Genomic DNA, 19,265 nt, shown 5'->3' on the forward strand with positions numbered 1-19,265 from the left:
ATGGGGGCAGTAGGGTGGTGCTGGTGCTTGGGGAAGGGGTGGGAGGTGTCAGATATTCCGTTCCCTCACCATAGGGTGCTTCTTTGGGGAGGGTCTGATAGAGAGAGAACATGGGGAGACAACACAAAACATTGCCCTGTGGCTGGCCCATTTAACCAATGACTGTGGTATCCATTAGAATACCTCAGTGAGCATCTTGTCTCCTGGGAGTGGGTTGGTTGCTTGTTCTCTGTCCCATTTGAGTTAAAGTCTAAAAGTGAGCAGGTTTGAGTTTTAACATTTCAAGTGATCATAACACGTTTGTTTTAAGGAGTTGAAATTAAAGTCCCATCTAATGTTTTTGGTATTCACGGACTGTTCATTTAAGCACGCGGGCCCATTAACTATTTCTGTGCCGCTGCATATCTACAGCTACTCAGAAGTGTCAACTTGCGCTCAATCTGTACGTGAACTCCCAGGATTGTGCAGCGGCACAGCCTGCAGGGAACGTTGTTTAAAATTCAGTCTAATCTATTCTGCAATTTTACAACATCTAAAGACAAAACCATTGATCAAAGATTATCAAATTTTGGAGCTCTTCAAATGGAGGTTAACAGAATTAAACATAATTAATAGTTGTCAGGCACAATGTCATTTTGGATCAGTTGCCTACTAATTGTGTGATTCATTTCAGTTTTACATTTGAAAGTTTTAGCCCCAAAGATCAGCATCTAATTTCACCCTGACTTGGCAAAATTAGATTAACAAGAATTAAGGATGATGTATATGAATATAATTTTATCATTTAACTTACCTCCTATCTTGCTCGAACTTAACCTCATTTTACAGAAACGCATTTATTCTGTCAGAAAGGTAGGATTATCCAGTCAGAGGCCATCCCCACAGATCTAGTAATACAACTCCCTGGTGGAATTATTTGAACCACACTTGAGTGATGAAACAATTTGTTCCTCTCCTCCACAAACGACCTTCCTGAAAATGGCAAAACCTGGGGAAGACTAACTATGAATCAGATGAGGCTCAGAGACGTGTTCTTAGTTCCTTATCCAATGATGTAATGTTGTGATTATCACAATATAAAAAATTGTACCTATAATTGATTTGTGGATTCTGTATAATTATTATTGTTCCTTTGTTTAAGAATGATAGCAAGAATAATCCAGATAATTACAGGCCAGCCAGCCTTACATCAGTGGTAGGGAAATTATTGGAAAGGGTTCTTCGAGACAGGATTTATTCCCACTTGGAAGTAAGTGGATGTAGTAGTGAGAGGCAACGTAGTTTTGTGAATAGGTGGTCGTGTCTCATGAACTTGATTGAGTTTTTCAAGGAAGTAACGAAGATGATTGATGAGGATAGGGCAATGAATGTTGTTTACATGGACTTCAGTAAGGCCTTTGACCTCATAAAGTCCCTCATGTCGGACTAGTGCAGAAGGTGAAGTCGTACGTCAGAGGTGAGCTGGCAAGGTGGATACAAAGCTGGCTCAGTAAAAGAAGTAAGAAGTCTCACAAAATCAGGTTAAAGTCCAACAGGTTTATTTGGTAGTAAACACCTCTAGCTTTCGGGGTTTACCACTTCTCTAAACTGTGTGTGCCTTTATATGCTCTGTTTGTAATCAGAACTCCCAGTCATCTGACGAAGGGGCAAATCCCGAAAGCTAGTGGTGTTTACTACCAAATAAACCTGTTGGACTTTAACCTGGTGTTGTGAGACTTCTTACTGTGTTTATCCCAGTCCAACGCCAGCATGACTACTATTAGTAAAAGAAGACAGAGGGTAGCAGTGGAAGGGTACTTTTCTGAATGGAGGGCTGTGACAAGTGGCATTCCTCAGGGATCAGTGCTGGGACCTTTGTTGTCTGTTATATATATAAATGATTTGGAAGAAAATGTAACTGGTTTGATTGGTAAGTTTGCAGACAACACAAAGGTTGGTGGATTTGCGGATAGCGATGAGGACCATCAGAAGATACAGCAGGATATAGATCGGTTGGAGACTTGGGTAGAGAGATGGCAGATGGAGTTTAACCCAAACAATTTTGAGGTAATGCATTTTGGAAGGTCTAATACAGTTAGGAAAAATACAGTAAATGGCAGAACTTTTAAGAGTATTGATAGACAAAGGGATCTGGGTTAGAGGTATATAGGTCACTGCAAGTGGCAATGCAAGTGAAGAAAGTAGTCAGGAAGGCATACGGCATGTTTGCCTTTATCGGCTGGGGCATTGAGTTTAAAATTGGCAAGTCGTGTTGCAGCTTTATAGAACCTTAATTAGGCCGCACTTGGAATATAGTGTTTAATTCTCGTTACCATACTACCAGAAAGATGTGGAGACTTTGGAGAGGGTACAGGAAAGATTTACCAGGATGTTGCCTGGTTTGGAGGGCATTTGCCATGAGGAGAGGTTGGAGAAACTTGGTTTGTTCTCACTGAAACAACAGAGGTTGAGGGGAGACCTGATAGAAGTTTACAAGATTATGAGAGGCATGGACAGAGTGGATAGTCAGAAGCTTTTTCCCAGGGTGGAAGAGTCAATTACTAGGGGGCACAGGTTTCAGGTGCGAAGGGCAAGGTTTAAAGGAGATGTACGAGATAGATATTTTACACAGAGGGTGGTGGGTGCCTGGAACTCATTGCCAGGAGAGAAAGTGAAAGCGGATACGATAGTGACTTTTAAGTGGCAAATACACAAATAGGATCGGAATAGAAGGGTATAGTCCCCGGGAGGGTAGGAGGTTTTTGTTCAGCCAGGAAGTATGGTCTGGGCAGGTTTGGAGAGCTGAAGGGCCTGTTCCTGTGTGTAATTTTCTTTCTTCTTTGTTATTTTCCACAATTTCTACAACTAGGAACTTGTAGGAATCATACAAAAGGCTATGATTCAAAGAAAGGGAACAAGTGCATGACAGGTAAAATATGTTTGTTGTATTCTTTATATTAAAGATACACAGCCAAACAAATTGACTATAATTAGTTTAAAATGATAATTATTAGTAAGAAACCGGTTACTGATTAGCGCCATTTGAAAGTTCATCCGGATTTGCAACTCAAGTTCTTTTCATGCTGAATTTCAGTTCTTTTCCTTTTTAGCAGGTGCAAAGTTGCTGTCATCAGCTGTTCCTCAGAGTCATGAGTTTCTTCCATGGGCCTTCATGTGACTAAACCAGCTGATTCTGCACCCACAGATATTTAGGCATATGAGGCAGGGTTTTCAACAAGATAGACCGACAGAGCAGAGGGATCTGCTACTGATCTCTGCTTTTCTTCCACAACTCTGCCTCATCATTAAGAGGCTGTGAATCCAAGGGTGATGCTGCCTGATGGACAAGTTGTCATCATGTTGAATGATTCGTAGCAAACTCCTCCCAGGAGAGGTGATGGCCTAGACTAGACTATTAATCCAGAAACTCAGCTAATGTTCTGGAAACCTGGGTTTGAATCCCATCACGACAGATGAAGGAACATGAACTCAATAAAAAACATCTGGACTTAGAATCTACTGATGACCATAAAACCATTGTTGATTGTTGGAAAACCCATTTGGTTCACGAATGTCCTTTAGGGAAGGAAATCTGCCTTCCTTACCTGGTCTGATCCATGTGTGACTCCTTTCAGTGTTACTGGGCCACTTCAGATTCTCGTTTTCATAAATGAGTTGAAACCTGAAACTAAGCAGACAAATGTCACAGAGCAAAAATGAGGGTATAATCAATACTTCAAAAAAGATTTGATTGATAGAAAATGAAATACAATTCTGACAAATGTACAGAATTATACATTGGGTGAATTAAAGTTTGGCATGCATACAAAATAATGTAGAACTAATTGAGGAAATTTTGAAAAGAGACCTGGAAATAATTGTGCCTTTGCTACTCCTGTGTGTGTGTGTGTGTGTGTGTGTGTGTGGAGGGTGGGGGGGTGCGTTGGGGGGAGTGCACTGTGTCCCCCCCAGACCATACTGCTGGACCCAATCAGATTCCAGTCCATTATGGACGGGAACCTGATGCATATGCCAAACTACCAATTTAAATATAATTAGTGGCCTTGCAGCCTGAGTCAAATGGCCCTTGTTGTTCAACGACCTCCACAGTGGATTCTGCAGTGGACTGGCAGGCCCACGAAGGATCACCATTAAAGGGGCCATGCTACCAGCCTGAGATTATCGGGCACACAGATTAAGCATAAGTGTTTGAATCTGGTATCCAAGCATATGTGTGGTTGTAAGCATGAACTGGAAATAATGGTAACAATGCACTAAGTACAATTGCAAGCATAACCTCAGAAGAGATTTCCCTTTCTGTTCAGTAAGGATATTGTCTCACTGTCAGTCATATATTAAAATTCAGTATATATCATCTCATAACTTTTCATACTTACCTATGTGTTGTAACACTCTAATAGAACTTGCATACAGCAATGTAAAAGTTTGTTTTAAAGTGGTCATACATTGTCCATTAGAACCATTCTTCATTGAATACATTAATGGCAATGGCAACACTGTGTAACACAGAGGCCAGCTATGACATGAAACAAAAAGTGAGATACTTTATAAAATTAACTGCACAAAATCTTAATTAATTTTGTTAACCGAGGAACTGTTAACAACTATATGAAACGTGCTAAAATAATTTTCAGTAATGTAGAATTATCCAAATTTTAAATGTGCAATTTTGCTTTTCTATTAGTTGCTTCCATAAGGAAGTCAGATTTTGCATTCACACTAGCTTCAGTAACAATGGCATCAGGGAGGAGTTTAGCTTAATGCTTGTGCAATATGTGAGTGATCACATACGTTGGTGAAGGTTTATCCTCCAGTGAAATTTTGACTTTTTTCCTGAAGTAAATTCTCTAAGGATTTGATCACATGAAGATATAAATTTCTATTATTTGAACTTTTGAAAAATATTTGATTTGATTTATTATTATCACATGAAAAGTACTGTTTTTTGCACACTATACAGACAAAGCATACCATACATAGGGAAGGAGAAGACAGTGTGCAGAATGTAGTGTTACAGCCATAGCTAGGGTGTAGAGAAAGATCATTGTTAGAGAGTTGAAAAGAGTTAGAATAATGTTTTAGAAGCATAGAACAAGAGTAAAAGAGAATTAGTAGGTTTGCTAGGCACAGCTTGTAAGGAGTCACCTCGCTCTGCCGCCATCTTGAGACCAAATAGGGGCAATGTACTCAAAATAAACCAACCTGGTCTTATTGTGCAGATGGGGAGGCACCGTGTAGTGATTATATGTAGTAATCCAGCGTAGTAATCCAGAGACCCAGCCCCATACCCCTCCAACAATCATCCCCTATCCCCCAAAACCAACCTGATAATGGCTGCCAACATAGCTATTCAACAAGATAGAGTCACCTCTGTTTGATGGCAAGCACTGCAGGCAGCCTGCTTGGTTTATGAAATAGAGCCTGTGGGCCAACTTAACATGGCCTCCAGGCTGAACGCTTCAGATGCACGATAGAAACACATCATTGGTTACGTGTTCAAGTATGAGTTATAATGATTTTTATCCCTCGATGTCCACAGCTCTGATTGGTTTATTGTTAAATATGTATTAAATTAGGCATTTATCTGTGGACAGTGGGAAATCATTAGTTTTTTTTACATGGGATTTGTTATGCATATTTATTTTAATTTATGTGCAAGAAAAATTGGACAATTTAAAAAATACATGTTCATGGTTTTGTTTTCTTTTATTTCTCGGGATAATTACCCATGCAGCTCTTCCAATTAGCACAAATGACCTAATCACCACCAGCACAAAATGCCACTGTTTCAGAATATTTTGATAGATCTTCAATGTTATAATTCACTAGTTACTATTGCAGCTGTGACCATTAACCATGATTATAATGGCAAAGAGTAAGATTTGACTATAATTGCTGTTTTGCAAATACAGTATAATAAACGGTGTCTGTCTTTTCTTGTAAAAACTCCCTGAAAAGTCTGATTTTTGAAAGAGAATTCTGCTTTATGTCAAACAGCAATTATTCTTCCTTTGTTTGATTGCTAACAAACAGTAACATTTCCTTGTGAAAATTACAATATATTTTAAATGTCCATAAGTAGCAGTAGAGGTTTAAGGTGGTGATTGAGTTTGAAATGCATCAAAGTAAATTTTAGCAGCAGTCAATACTTATGTCTGTTTTCATAGCTGAAAGCATTTAATGGTTATTAGAACACAACCTTGTCGGATAAATTTTCTTTTAATTCAAGACTACAGCCATTTCAATAACTGTGTAACCACAAGAAATCTATAAAATAAGAAGCTCAGCTTGAAGAATCTGTCCAAAACAATATATGCAGAGTAAATGCTCAGGTCCTTTATACAATTTAAAATGGATTATAATTCCCATTTTAGCAATTGAGAGACTTCAATATGTGGCATTTCAATTCTTTTCTTTGCCTGAGTATCTCGGCCAAAGCTACTAAATCGCCACCTGAAGCTAGTGTAAGTAGGTTCAAGACAATTCTGAAACATAACATTACATAGAATCATAGAGATAAGAGTAGGTCATTCAGCCCCTCCACCACTGAAATAAATCATGGCTGATTTGTACTTCAACTCCATCTACCCATCTCTGTTCCAAATCCCTTGATAACCTTGCCCAAAAATTTGATTTGATTGGATTTCTTATTGTCAGATGTATTAGCATACAGTGAAAAGTATTGTTTCTTGTGCACTATGCAAACAAAGCATAATGTATATAGAGAAGGGAAGGAAAAGTGCAGAATGTAATGTTACAGTCATAGCTAGGGTATAGAGAAAGATCAACTCAAAAGTCTGACAGCAGCAGTGAAGAAGCTGTTTTTGAGTTGGTTGGTATATGTCCTCAGACTTTTGTATCTTTTTCCCGATGGGAGAAGATGGAAGAGAGTATATCCGGGATGCATGGGGTTCTTGATTATGCTGTCTGCTTTTCCAAGGCAGTGGGCAGTGTAGACAGGGTCACTATTTGGGAGATTGGTTTGCATGATGGACTGAGCTTCGTTCACGACCCTTTGCATTTTCTTATTGTTTTCGACAGAGCAGGAGCCACACCACGCTGTGATAGTCCAGGAAGAATGCTTTCTATAGTGCATCTGTAAAAGTTGGTTAAAAAATAATCTGCCTACATCCTGAAAGTGTCACCTGTTTCCACCTTGTTTCTCTGCCAAATCCATTGAAATAACATGATTTCGAGAGTAAATGCCGAAGAATAACTCCCTGCAACATCTTGACCTAAGGTATTTATGTTGTATGCTGTGAAATTGAACATTTTGGGAAATAATTTAACTTCATTGTATATGGTCCACTGTTTTGGGCAATCCCTAACATACATTTTTTTGTAGCAATGGTTACTTTATGTTTTTCAGATAGAAATGTAGAGAGAACAAAATTCCTGATTATCAAAATTCTGAGAAAAGCTGTCTATTTTTATATTTGTAGCTTGGAAAGAGGTTGGGATGTCCTGACATTGTGAAATGTGTTCTATAAGTGCAAGTATTTCTATTCTGATTGAGTATGACTATGCATTCATTGCTTTCAACTGATCTTTGAGGCTTGATGCCAGGACAGTGATAGGTTGTGTACAGCTGAACTGTCATGAATTCAGAACAGAGCAGTTGGATTAGGAATGCAGCCATAAGCAGTTTTATTCATTACTAAGTATTGTTAACAACACCCGTGAAGAACAACATTGCAACAGTAATGATCTTCATGGTATTTCTGCCAATGTTTATTCATTACCAGAATCAAGAGAGAAACCAACAACATAGCAACTTATTACATGCGGTTAACACTTTTAAGACAGATTATAAATAGGAGAAAGGTTAATAGACTGAAAATCGAGTATGCTCCAACAATGATGTGTGATTTTTTTTCTAACCAATCTTCTTTTGTATGCTATTTCCTGCACAATCTAATATACCCAAGCAACTATGAAGTAAAATCCATCAAAATAAATGTTTAACCATTTGTGTCTACAATATTCATCATAACTTAATTATGCTGCTGTCATCATTTCAGTTTGATAGAATTATTACTTTGAAACTGGAATAACTATGAAATTGAATGAACTAATTTCCCACACAGGTATCACTTGCATCTGAAGTGGACTTTTAATTTCAAATAATGAAGTTACGTCCAGAAAATGTCAATTTGGCAACAATATGAATTTAAGTTTATTTATTAGTGTCACAAGTAGGCTTACATTAATGCTGTATTGAAGTTACTGTGAAATCCAGCACGTCTTTCGGACTGTGGCAGGAAACCGGAGCAGCCGGAGGAAACCACGCAGACACCGGAGAACGTGCAGACTATGCACAGACAGTCACTCAAGGCCAGAATTGAATCCGGGTCCCTAGCGCTGTGAGGCAGCAGTGCTAACCACAATGCCACTGTGTTGCCCGTGAACAAGTGATAGTGAGATTGTGCGGTACAATATACCTACTAATCATCACTTTGATATCAGCAAGCTTGCGGCAGTGCTCAATAGGTGCAGCTGCATTTTTCATTCAAGAAACTGACCTGCTCACTCTTGAGGTAAATCGATTCGACTCTTTGTGGATAAAATTCTCTGGTCTTGTCACTCGATCTGGGGACTGATGCATGTGAACATTATGCTTGCTCAAAATAGAAATAGCCACAACTGAATATACAGAGCAACCTCCTAAGCTCAATCGTACCTGTCTTTGTGAAGCTGAAGGAGACATGGGAATATTCAGCACACCTACAGTTCTGCGCTTTAAAAAGTTACAGCCGTTTAAATATAAAAACCTTCCAAAGGCCAGGTGAGTTTGATCATTTTCAGTTGCCTATCCAAAAATTGTTTTAGCCAAGTGGCTAAAAATTGTTTTAGCCAAGTGGCTAACAGAAATCAGTGCAAGTCAGAAAAATGTGAAGGCAGGAAAGAGTTTATGAGTATGTGGTGGAGTAACACAGCATCCAGTCCTCTGTTTGGTTAATGGTAAAATAGAATTGTTCCTACACAAGATGGTTTTGCTACTGAGGACACCTCCATGACAGGACAATAGTGAATTTGCTACCACAGAATGTGGTTGAGGCAAAAACATTGAATGTTTTCAAGTAGCAATTAGATATAGCATTTAGGATGAAAGGGATCAAAGGATTTTGGTGCCAGACTGGATCAGGCTATTGAGTTGGATGATCAGTCATGATCATACTGAATGGTGGAGTAGGCTCGAAGGGCTGAATGGCCTCCTGCTCCTATTTTCTATGTTTCCATGTAGCATATTTGGCAAGAATTATGGCAGCTAGAGGTAATGGTATGTATAATTCCTTTATGTTCTGGGAACAGATGTAAAATTTGGCACAGCTTATGAAAACTGAAAAGATACAGTTACAAATTTGAATCATATTCCAGGTAAATGGCTAACGTGTGTCTGCTACAAAGTGATACCTATTAACTTGCTGCACATTTACTACAGGCTCATCTCAATATCTCTATCAACTTTCCTGCTTTTTCATTGCCTAGCATGCCAACATGCCCCCACAGTACACATTCAACCAGCTACTTAAAACTAAAAATCTTCAGAAAGATGGCATTTTACTAGGGCTTTACACAGCAAATCATTGTGCTACTACAGAGTGGCATGGTGCATGGTCAGCTCCTAACATACAAATTAATAACGCACATGCCCCTCAACATGAACCTTTAATGTGTCCTAATCATTTCTCAGTTTAAAAAGTGGAATATAACACAAGGGAAGAAACAGAACTGGAAGAGTGCCCAGAAAATATCCTTGACTCCCATTGAGAAGGCCTCTGGACATTCTTACCTGTAAAGATATTGAGTGTATAAGGGAAAGGTTCAGAATGCTCGAAGAAATGCTGGACACCAGGTATGATGGGGTGTGGGAAGTCAATGCACAGAGTGCCCCCTAGCCATAAGCATTTTCAGCTTTGAAGCTTTGCACCAACTAAAGTTTTAAAGATTAAGTTTACGTTTAAGTTTTCTCTGCCTGTTGAAGTGGTGGAGGCTGCCTCGCTCAATATTTTTAAGACGTGGGTTGATAGGTTTTTGATAGGCAAGGGGATTAAGGGTTATGGGGAGAGGGCAGGAATGTGGAACTGAGCCACGACAGATCAGCCATGATCTTATTGAATGGCGGGGCAGGCTCGAGGGGCTAGATGGCCTACTCCTGCTCCTATTTCTTATGTTCTTATGTTCTTATGTTTATTTATTAGTCTCACAAGTAAGCTTACATTGACACTGCATTGAAGTTACAGCGAAAATCCCTTAGTTGCCACACTCTGCACCTGCTCAGGTACACTGAGGGATAATTTAAAATAGCCAATCCACCTAACCAGCACATCTTTCAGACTGTGGGAAGAAACTCGAGCACCTGGGGGAAACACACAGACATGGAGAGAGTGTAGACTCCACATAGGCAGTGACCCAAGCCAGGAATCAAACCCAGATCTCTGGCGCTATGAGACAGCAGTGCTAACCATTGTGCCATCATGCTACTCACAGCTGTGCATACAGCTCATTAAAGTTCATAGTTTTAATTTACATAGGGCAAAACCACATAACACAAGGCAGCAACACTCTGGGCACTCAACATTCATTTAAAATGAATATTTCAGAAGAAGGATTGATAGGGCCCTGCATTTTTGTAAGACTTCCAGCACCATGATTTCCAATAATTAATCAATGAATCAAATTTCATGTTGTCAAAAGTATATATTTTTTAAAAACAGGCATATCTTTAAGGGCAACCACTAGCCATTTCATGGCTGCTACCATTCAGTAAGTCATCCTATTACCTCAGTGTTCTCCCAGCATATCAGAGGGTGATTATCAGGCTCTGTTTCTTGTAGACGCAATTCCCATAATGGCTGCTAATTCTTGCAGAGGGCCATAACGGGATTGGCGCCAGGGTGATCTCAAAATGAAATCTTTCCTGCCCTTGCTGGCACTGTCACCGGGCCCACGCCTAATGAGGACGTGAACCTGATTTCCATGAACTTGAATAAATGTAAATATACCTAAATGGCATAACGATGATGTCTTACCTTCCAGGTTTGCCATACGTTCCCCCTCCCATGCTGGCAGGAGCAACTACCAGTTCCCAAACATGGAAATCAATTATGATGACCATGCCAGGAGATTGATTGGAGGTGAGGCTGGCCCCTGGGTGGTGAGGGATTTGCACTGGGAGCTTCTCATTATGGTGGGGGACAGTGATGATGGGCAAGGGGTTCGCACCTGCATTACGATGGTGAGCATGGGGAGGGGGAGCCTATATTGTTGGGAGAGGGAGGCATAGGGAGAGAGAGGAGGGGAGGTCTGATGCCCCAATGCCAGCGATGATGGGGTGGTCTTTAACTTTAATTTGGGCTTCCTTTATAAAAGGTGCCCGGATCTCTGTGGAGACTGGCTAGTTGGCATTTTTTGGCCCCATTCCTCAGGAATGGCGACGCAAAACACATCCCCCTTTGTTTTTGAACAAACCATCAAAAGATCTGGAGAGAAAACCAGTCTGTTTCTCTGGGGAGAAACACAGAAACGCACCAGTTTTCAGTCAGAACCTGACACATTTTTGGAATTATCCTTTGGAAGCACCAGGTAAATTTTAAAATGTACTGACTTCATATCGTAAGCTCAGATCAGCTTACAATATGATGATCTTCAAAAGCACGGTGATGTTAGGACTATATTGTAGGTGCCACTGCATCAATACTGTATCAGGAGTGGAAGAAGAACTCTAGTTACTTCAAGAATGGAAACCATACTCAGCAGTACAAAATATCGTGAAGAAGTCTCAGTTCAACTGATAAAATTAGAAGAGTCTTAAAAGTTACAGCTGACAAACCTGGCATGACTGGAGGAAAAAGGAAACGAAATCTGTCACCTGACAGATGGAAGTTCTGAAGACCCGAAATCAGCATTTATGAATGAAGCTGCAGACAAGCTGTGGAAATTTGAAGCATGAAACAGCTGAGCACTTTTTTGCAAATATGTAATGATAAAATTGGAAGAGACCAGCCAATCTGTCAATTCCAGAAGAGTTTGTGCTGAATTTATGCAAAACGGAGCCGCATGGTAAAATCATTGATTGTGCACTTGCACAAGCTCTGGCAAGGTCAGTAGAAGAGGCTCTGTGTTGGGTACTAATGGAAGTTATGTTGGGATTCAACCCCAAATTTACCCAACACATCCAACCTCCCCCCCTTCCCCACATGCTACTGCACATTTTTAGGGCAAATGAATTTAGGAATTTTTTAAAATTCAAAATTCACAGGATGTGAGTGTCACTGGTGAGGCCAGCATTTGTTGCCCATCCTTAATTTCCCTTGAGAAGGTGGTGTTGTACTGTCTTCTTGAACCACTGCAGCCCATGTGGTGTCGGTACACCCACAGTGCTGTTAGGGAGAGAGTTCCAGGTTTTTGATCCAGCAACAGTGAAGAAACAGAGATGCATCTCCAAGTCAGGATTTTGAGTGGCTTGGAGGGGAACTTCCAAGCATTGGTGCTTCCAAGTGACTGCTGGCCTTGTCCTTCTTGAGTTTGGAAGGTGCTATCTAAGAAGCCTTGGTGAGTTCCTGCAGTGAGTTTTGTAGGTGACAGTGGTGTTACTGTGTCCCGATGATGGAGGGAATAAATGTTCATGGATGGGGTGCCAATCAAGAGGACAGCTTTACGCTGGAATGTGTCAAGCTACCTGAGTGTTGTTGGAGCTACGCTCATCCAGGCGAGTGGAAAATATTTTATCACACTCATGACCTGTGCCTTGGAAGTGGTGAACAGGCTTTGGGGAGTCAGGAGGTGAGTTATTCACTCCAGGATTCTCAGCTTTTATAGCCACAGTACTTTGTGGCTTGTCCAGTTCAGTTTCTGGCCAATGGTAACACCCAGGATGTTGATTGTTGGGGATTAGTTGATAACAATACCATTGAATGTCAAAGGGTGATGGTTAGATTCTCTCTTGCCTGGCACTTGTGTGGCACATATATTACCTGCCACTTGTCAGGCCAGGCCTGGATATTGTCATGGTCTTATTGCATTTCGGCATGGACTGTTTCAGTATTTGAGGGGCCATGAATGATGCTGAACTTTGTGAAATCATCAGCAAAACATCCCCATTTCTCACTTATGATGGAGAGAAGGTCATTGATGAAGCAGCTGAAGACAGTTGGGTGGGACGCTACCCTGAGGAACTCCTATCGTGATGTGCTGAAACTGAGGTGATTGCCTTCCAATCAACACAACCATCTTCCTATGTACAAGGTATGACTCAACCAGTGGCAGGCTCTTCCCTGATTCCTACTGACTTCAGTTTTTCTCAGGCTACTTGATACCACACTTGGTCAAATGTTGCTTTGATGTCAAGGGCAATCACTCTTATCTCATGTCTGGAGTTGGTTCTTTGATCCATGTTTGAACAAAGGTATGTGGGATCAGGAGCTGAGTGACCCTGGTGAAACACATACTGAACATCAGTGAGCAAGTGAGGCTTGATAGCACAGTTGATGACCCATTCCATCGCTTTGCTATTGATTGATCGGGAGTAGACTAATGGGGGTTAATTGGCCGGGTTGAATTTGTCCTGCTTTTTGTGTACAGGACATAACTGGGCAATTTTCCACATTGTCAGGTAGATGCCAGTGTGGTAACTGTACTGGAAGAGTTTGGCTCGGGGAGCAGCAATAGTTTCATAGTCATTGCAAAAGTTTCATGGCCATTGTTAGCCTTTTAATTCCACTATTTGCTATGGCAGAATTCAAACCTGGTCCCAAAGCATTATCCTAGGTCTCTAGATCACTTATCCAGTGACAATACCACTACTCCATCGCATCCTTTATGTGTACTTAATTAAACTTTTATTATTTGGGGGTTTCAAGTCAAAATGAATGTGATGCTGAGGGTTAAACAATTTTCAAAATGTTGATATACATTTAAAATGTTTAGTACATATTATCTGATATATTTTTCTACAGTTACATTCTTACCACATAGATGTCTGCCACCTGCAACCAAAGAGATTCTAAACACCTCCCCAAGATATCCAATGGCATTACCATCACTGAATCTTCCTAATCAACATCCTATGGTTGCCAATAAACAGAAATTGGACCAGACGAGCCAGATGAATGCTGTGGCTACCAGAGCAGGTCAGATGCAGGGAACTCTGTGGCGAGGAACTTACTTCCTGATTCACCAAAGCCTGTCCACCACCTTTAAGGCACAACTCAGGAGTGTAATGGAATACTTCCCACTGGCCGAGATAAGTACAGCTCCAACAACACTGAAGAAGATCAAAACTAACAAGGACAAAGCAGTCTGTGTGATTGTCACCCATCCCTGACCTCAAACATTGATTCCATCCACTGATGCACAGTAGCAGCAGTGTGAACCATCTACAAAATACACTGCAACAACTCACCAAGGTACCTTTGACAGCACATCTCAAATCTGTGGTTCATGAAGACACCTCACCACCACCTTCTCCAGAATAGTCAGGGTTGGACAAAAAGTGCTGGTCAAGCCAGCAATGCTCGCAGCCCATGAAAGAATAATAATAAAAAAAATTACAAAGTGAAAAACAAATCCATCTGAGCTACCATGAAAGACATCTAAAAGAAGAACAAGGATAATTTTGAATCATTTGTATAAATAGAAAGGTTTAAGGTTTCATTGTAACAGGAAGGATGAGATTTGTTGAAAAGAACAGTCAAGAGTTATTTTCATCTTTCCTCCAAGCAAACCATAACCAGACCTTTACAACATATTGGCACATAAAAGCTGCACTGCCTGCTTAATACAATAATATTTTGTTTCCATAACAACATCTTTTCCAAAGTGCATTTGAATTATTTACAGGAATGTTATAATGTTATAGTCAAACTATTTTTAAAACAGTAAGTATTGGCTGTACAGAAATTTTACAATTCATGCATCCTTCTTCACCCGAAGGATTGTGAATCTGTGGAATTCCCTGACTAGTAGAGAAGTTGAGACTACCTTACTGAATGTTTTTAACGCAATGATAGATTTCTGAACAGTAAAGGAATCAAGGGTTATGGTGAGTGGGCGGGTAAGTGAAGCTGAGGCCATGAAAAGATCAGCCATGATCTTATTGAATGGGGGAGTAAGCTTGAGGGGCCAGATGACCTACTCCTGCTCCTAGTTCTTATGTTTTTATATTCATCTAGCTAGCCCTCTTTTTGAATGTGAACTCCTAGCTGATTTTTCATTTACCTGCTAAACTTAAACTTTAACGTCAGATTCTTTTTCCTGCTAATTTGCCTCAATTCCACCTGAGGGTGGGAGAAATATTGGCTGCAAAATTAAGATCCTTACCATGTAGCTTTTTGTTCTTATGGATCTCAAAATAGTTTCCATGGCACATTTCTGGTGCTGGATGCAGATGCTTGACGCCATTTTGATGAGCGCATTAGCATACACAAGGAGTGTCTGATAGAACTTTGGAGAGTCCCCAGAGGTAGAAGTCCCTTCACCATCAACCCTTTATTTACAAGTCTGACAACAGCGTACAAAGTGTTTTCAGTTAGCAGTCTGCACTAGGAGTCCCAGAGGAATTGACACTCCTGGTTAAGTACAAAGCAAGAGGCTCATTGATTGGCCCATTAATTTGGCCCTTACTCAGGGACATCTTTTAGTGACCCTTAATCAGGAAGATCATATTTTAACAGGCCCACCTCAATCGCCTGATTAAAGTCATTGCAGGTAGATCTGCCATTTTGGAGTTCGATGTTTCAGGTAATGCCGTCTCTTAAACATACATGGCTGAACATGTTTACAACAGCAGGAAGAACTCCCTATCAATGTCATTTAAAGGGACCACCAACTACTGACAAGTTACTTAATGATTGAATTCTACTGGCTGTTGCTGCAATTTCAGAAATGTTTGGTGGTTTCTCGAATTTTTTAAAGTTGGTAAAGTCCACAGGAAGTGATGTACCACCTGTCCAAATACCTTGTCCTGTCTTCAAGGATTCTGCGCAAACCACACGCTGCCAGACATGAATGCAATAGTTTGCATAGGGAGATCACAGGGAACAAAGGCAACACAGAGCAGGACAGTCCAGCTGGAAAAGGAAGCAGGAGGTTATACCCAGCCAGGATGCTCAGGGGACAATTCCCCCAGCTGAATTTCAGTGAAGAATGCATGTTGGGTGTCTGAGTTTCACTAAGGAGACCCTCACTGAAATGGCTACCTGCTGCAGCTACAAGTACAATCAGAGAGCAGGATGAAGACGGCACTGCCAGTGGCTGCAAAGGTGATCCAGGCCATAAACCTTTATATTTCAAGCTCCTTCCAGGCTTGGGCTGGTGATATTTGTTACATAGAATCATAGAATGGGATTTTCACATTAACTCCATTGCAGTGTCAACGTAAGCCTAATTGTGACACGAATAAATAAACTTAAAGAATCCCTACAGTGTGAGAACATAAGAACATAAGAAATAGGAGCAGGAGTAGGCCATCTGGCCCCTCGAGCCTGCCCCGCCATTCAGTAAGATCATGGCTGATCTGTCGTGGCTCAGTTCCACTTTCCCGCCCTCTCCCCATAACCCTTAATCCCCTCTCTTATCAAAAACCCATCAACCCGTGTCTTAAAAATATTTAGCGAGGCAGCCTCCACCACTTCAACGGGCAGAGAATTCCAGAGATTCACCACCCTTTGAGTGAAGAAGTTCCTCCTCAACTCCGTTCTAAACCGCCTCCCTTTTATCTTGAGGCTGTGCCCTCTAGTCCTGCTGTCCTTTCTGAGCGGGAAGAGCCTCTCCACCTCTATCTTATCCATCCCATTCATCATCTTATATGTCTCAATGAGATCTCCCCTCATTCTTCTAAACTCTAATGAGTACAAGCCTAGTTTATTCAGCCTCTCCTCATAGTTCAACCCCCTCAACTCCGGTATCAGCCTAGTAAACCTCCTCTGCACTCCCTCCAAGGCCAAAATATCCTTGCGTAAGTGCGGCGACCAAAACTGCACACAGTACTCCAGCTGCGGCCTCACCAGTGCCCTGTACAGTTGCAGCAAGACCTCCCTACTTTTATATTCAATCCCCCTCGCTATGAAGTCCAGCATCCCATTTGCCTTCCTGACCACCTGCTGCACCTGCAGGCTGGGTTTTTCGACTCATGCACAAGGACCCCAAGGTCCCTCTGCACCATTGCATGCTGCAGTTTTTCGCCATGTAAGTAATAGTCCTTCCTACCATTATTCCTACCAAAGTGGACAACTTCACACTTGCCAACATTAAATTCCATTTGCCAGTTCCTGGCCCATTCGCCCAGCCTATCTAGATCCTTCTGCAGACTTTCCACACCCTCCGCACAATTTGCCGTTCCACCAATCTTGGTGTCATCAGCAAATTTCGACACCATACACTCGGCTCCCTCCTCCAGATCATCTATATAAATGGTAAATAGCTGAGGTCCCAGCACCGACCCCTGGGGCACTCCACTAGTCACCAACCGCCAATCCGAATAGCACCCATTGACCCCCACTTTCTGCCTCCTATTTGACAACCAATCCTCTATCCACGCTAACACCCTACCCCCAACTCCATGCCCCCTAACCTTCTGTAATAACCTCTTGTGCGGAGCCTTCTGAAAATCAAGAAACACCACATCCACCGGCTCTCCTCTATCCACCGCCCTAGACACATCCTCATAGAACTCCAATAAATTCATCAGACACGACTTCCTCTTAACAAAACCGTGCTGCGTCCACTCTATCAAACAATTGTCCTCAAGATGCCTCGTTATTTTCTCCTTGATCATAGATTCTAACATTTTACCTACAACAGACGTTAAACTAACTGGCCTATAATTCCCTGCCTTTTGCCTGCCACCCTTCTTAAACAACGGCGTAACATTAGCCATTTTCCAATCTTCCGGCACTTCCCCGGAATCCAGCGATGTTTGGAAAATACTCATCAAGGCATCCACTATCACCTCCACCATTTCTTTCAGAACCCTCGGATGCATTCCATCCGGTCCTGGGGACTTGTCCACAATCAGTCCCTCCAGTCTGTCGAGCATTGCCTCTCTAGTAACAATAATATCATTCAGGCCCTCCACTCCTACCATCTTTCCATCGCTAACACCCGGCAAACTATTCACGTCCTCCTCCATGAAGACCGAAATAAAAAAGTTATTCAAGGCCTCAGCCATTTCCCCATCCCCTACCACTAAGTCCCCCTTCTCATCCTCTAAGGGTCCAACGTTCACCCTAGTCAGCCTCTTCCTTTTTATATATTTATAAAAACTCTTACTATCCTTTTTTATATTAAGCGCTAGCCCAGCTTCATAGTTTATCCTACCCTTCTTTATCAACTTCTTTGTCATTCTTTGTTGATATTTAAACCTCTCCCAATCCTCTTCTCGCCCACTACTCTTAGCTACTCTAAACGCATCTGCTTTTAATTTAATGCATTCCTTCACCTCCTTTGTTATCCACGGCTTATTACCTCTCCTCCTACGATCCTTTTTAACCATCGGAATAAATTTCTGCTGAGCACCAAGAAAGATCTCCTTAAAGATCCTCCACTGTTCCTCAGCAGACCTACCTTTCAACACGCTCCCCCAGTCAACATTCACCAATTCCTCTCTCATCCTACCGTACTCCCCTCTGTTCAAACAAAGGACACGTGTCCGGGAACCCACTTTCTCCTCCTCCATCTGCACCAGAAACTCCACCATACAATGATCACTCTCCCCAAGAGGATCCTTCACCGCAAGGTCCCTAATTCTACCCGCCTCATTACATAACACCAGATCTAAGATAGCTCGCTCCCTCATCGGCTCCAACACACACTGTTCAAGGAAACTATCCCGGCAGCATTCCAAGAACTCCTCCTCGAGCCCACCGCGTCCAACATGGGTCGACCAATCAATATGTAGATTGAAATCCCCCATAATTATCGCCGTTCCACTCCTGCTCGCCGCATTTATTTGCGCGTTAATAGCCCGCCCCACCTCCAGATCATTATTCGGGGGCCTATAGACGACACCCACCAGCGTCTTCCTCCCTTTGCTGTTCCTAATCTCCACCCACAACGATTCCACTTTCTGCTCTTTGGCTCCTATATCATCCCTTGCTACCACCCTGATGCTATCCTTAATCAGCAGAGCTACGACCCCCCCTTTTTCCTCCCGCCTATCCTTCCTAAACACTTGATACCCCTGTACATTCAGCTCCCAGTCCCTGTCACCCTGCAGCCACGCCTCTGTAATGGCCACCAGATCATATCCATTTGTGCCGATATGC

The sequence above is a fragment of the Carcharhinus amblyrhynchos genome, chromosome 5 (assembly GCF_965287045.1).
Source record: "Carcharhinus amblyrhynchos chromosome 5, sCarAmb.v2.hapA, whole genome shotgun sequence".
Lineage (NCBI taxonomy): Eukaryota > Metazoa > Chordata > Chondrichthyes > Carcharhiniformes > Carcharhinidae > Carcharhinus > Carcharhinus amblyrhynchos.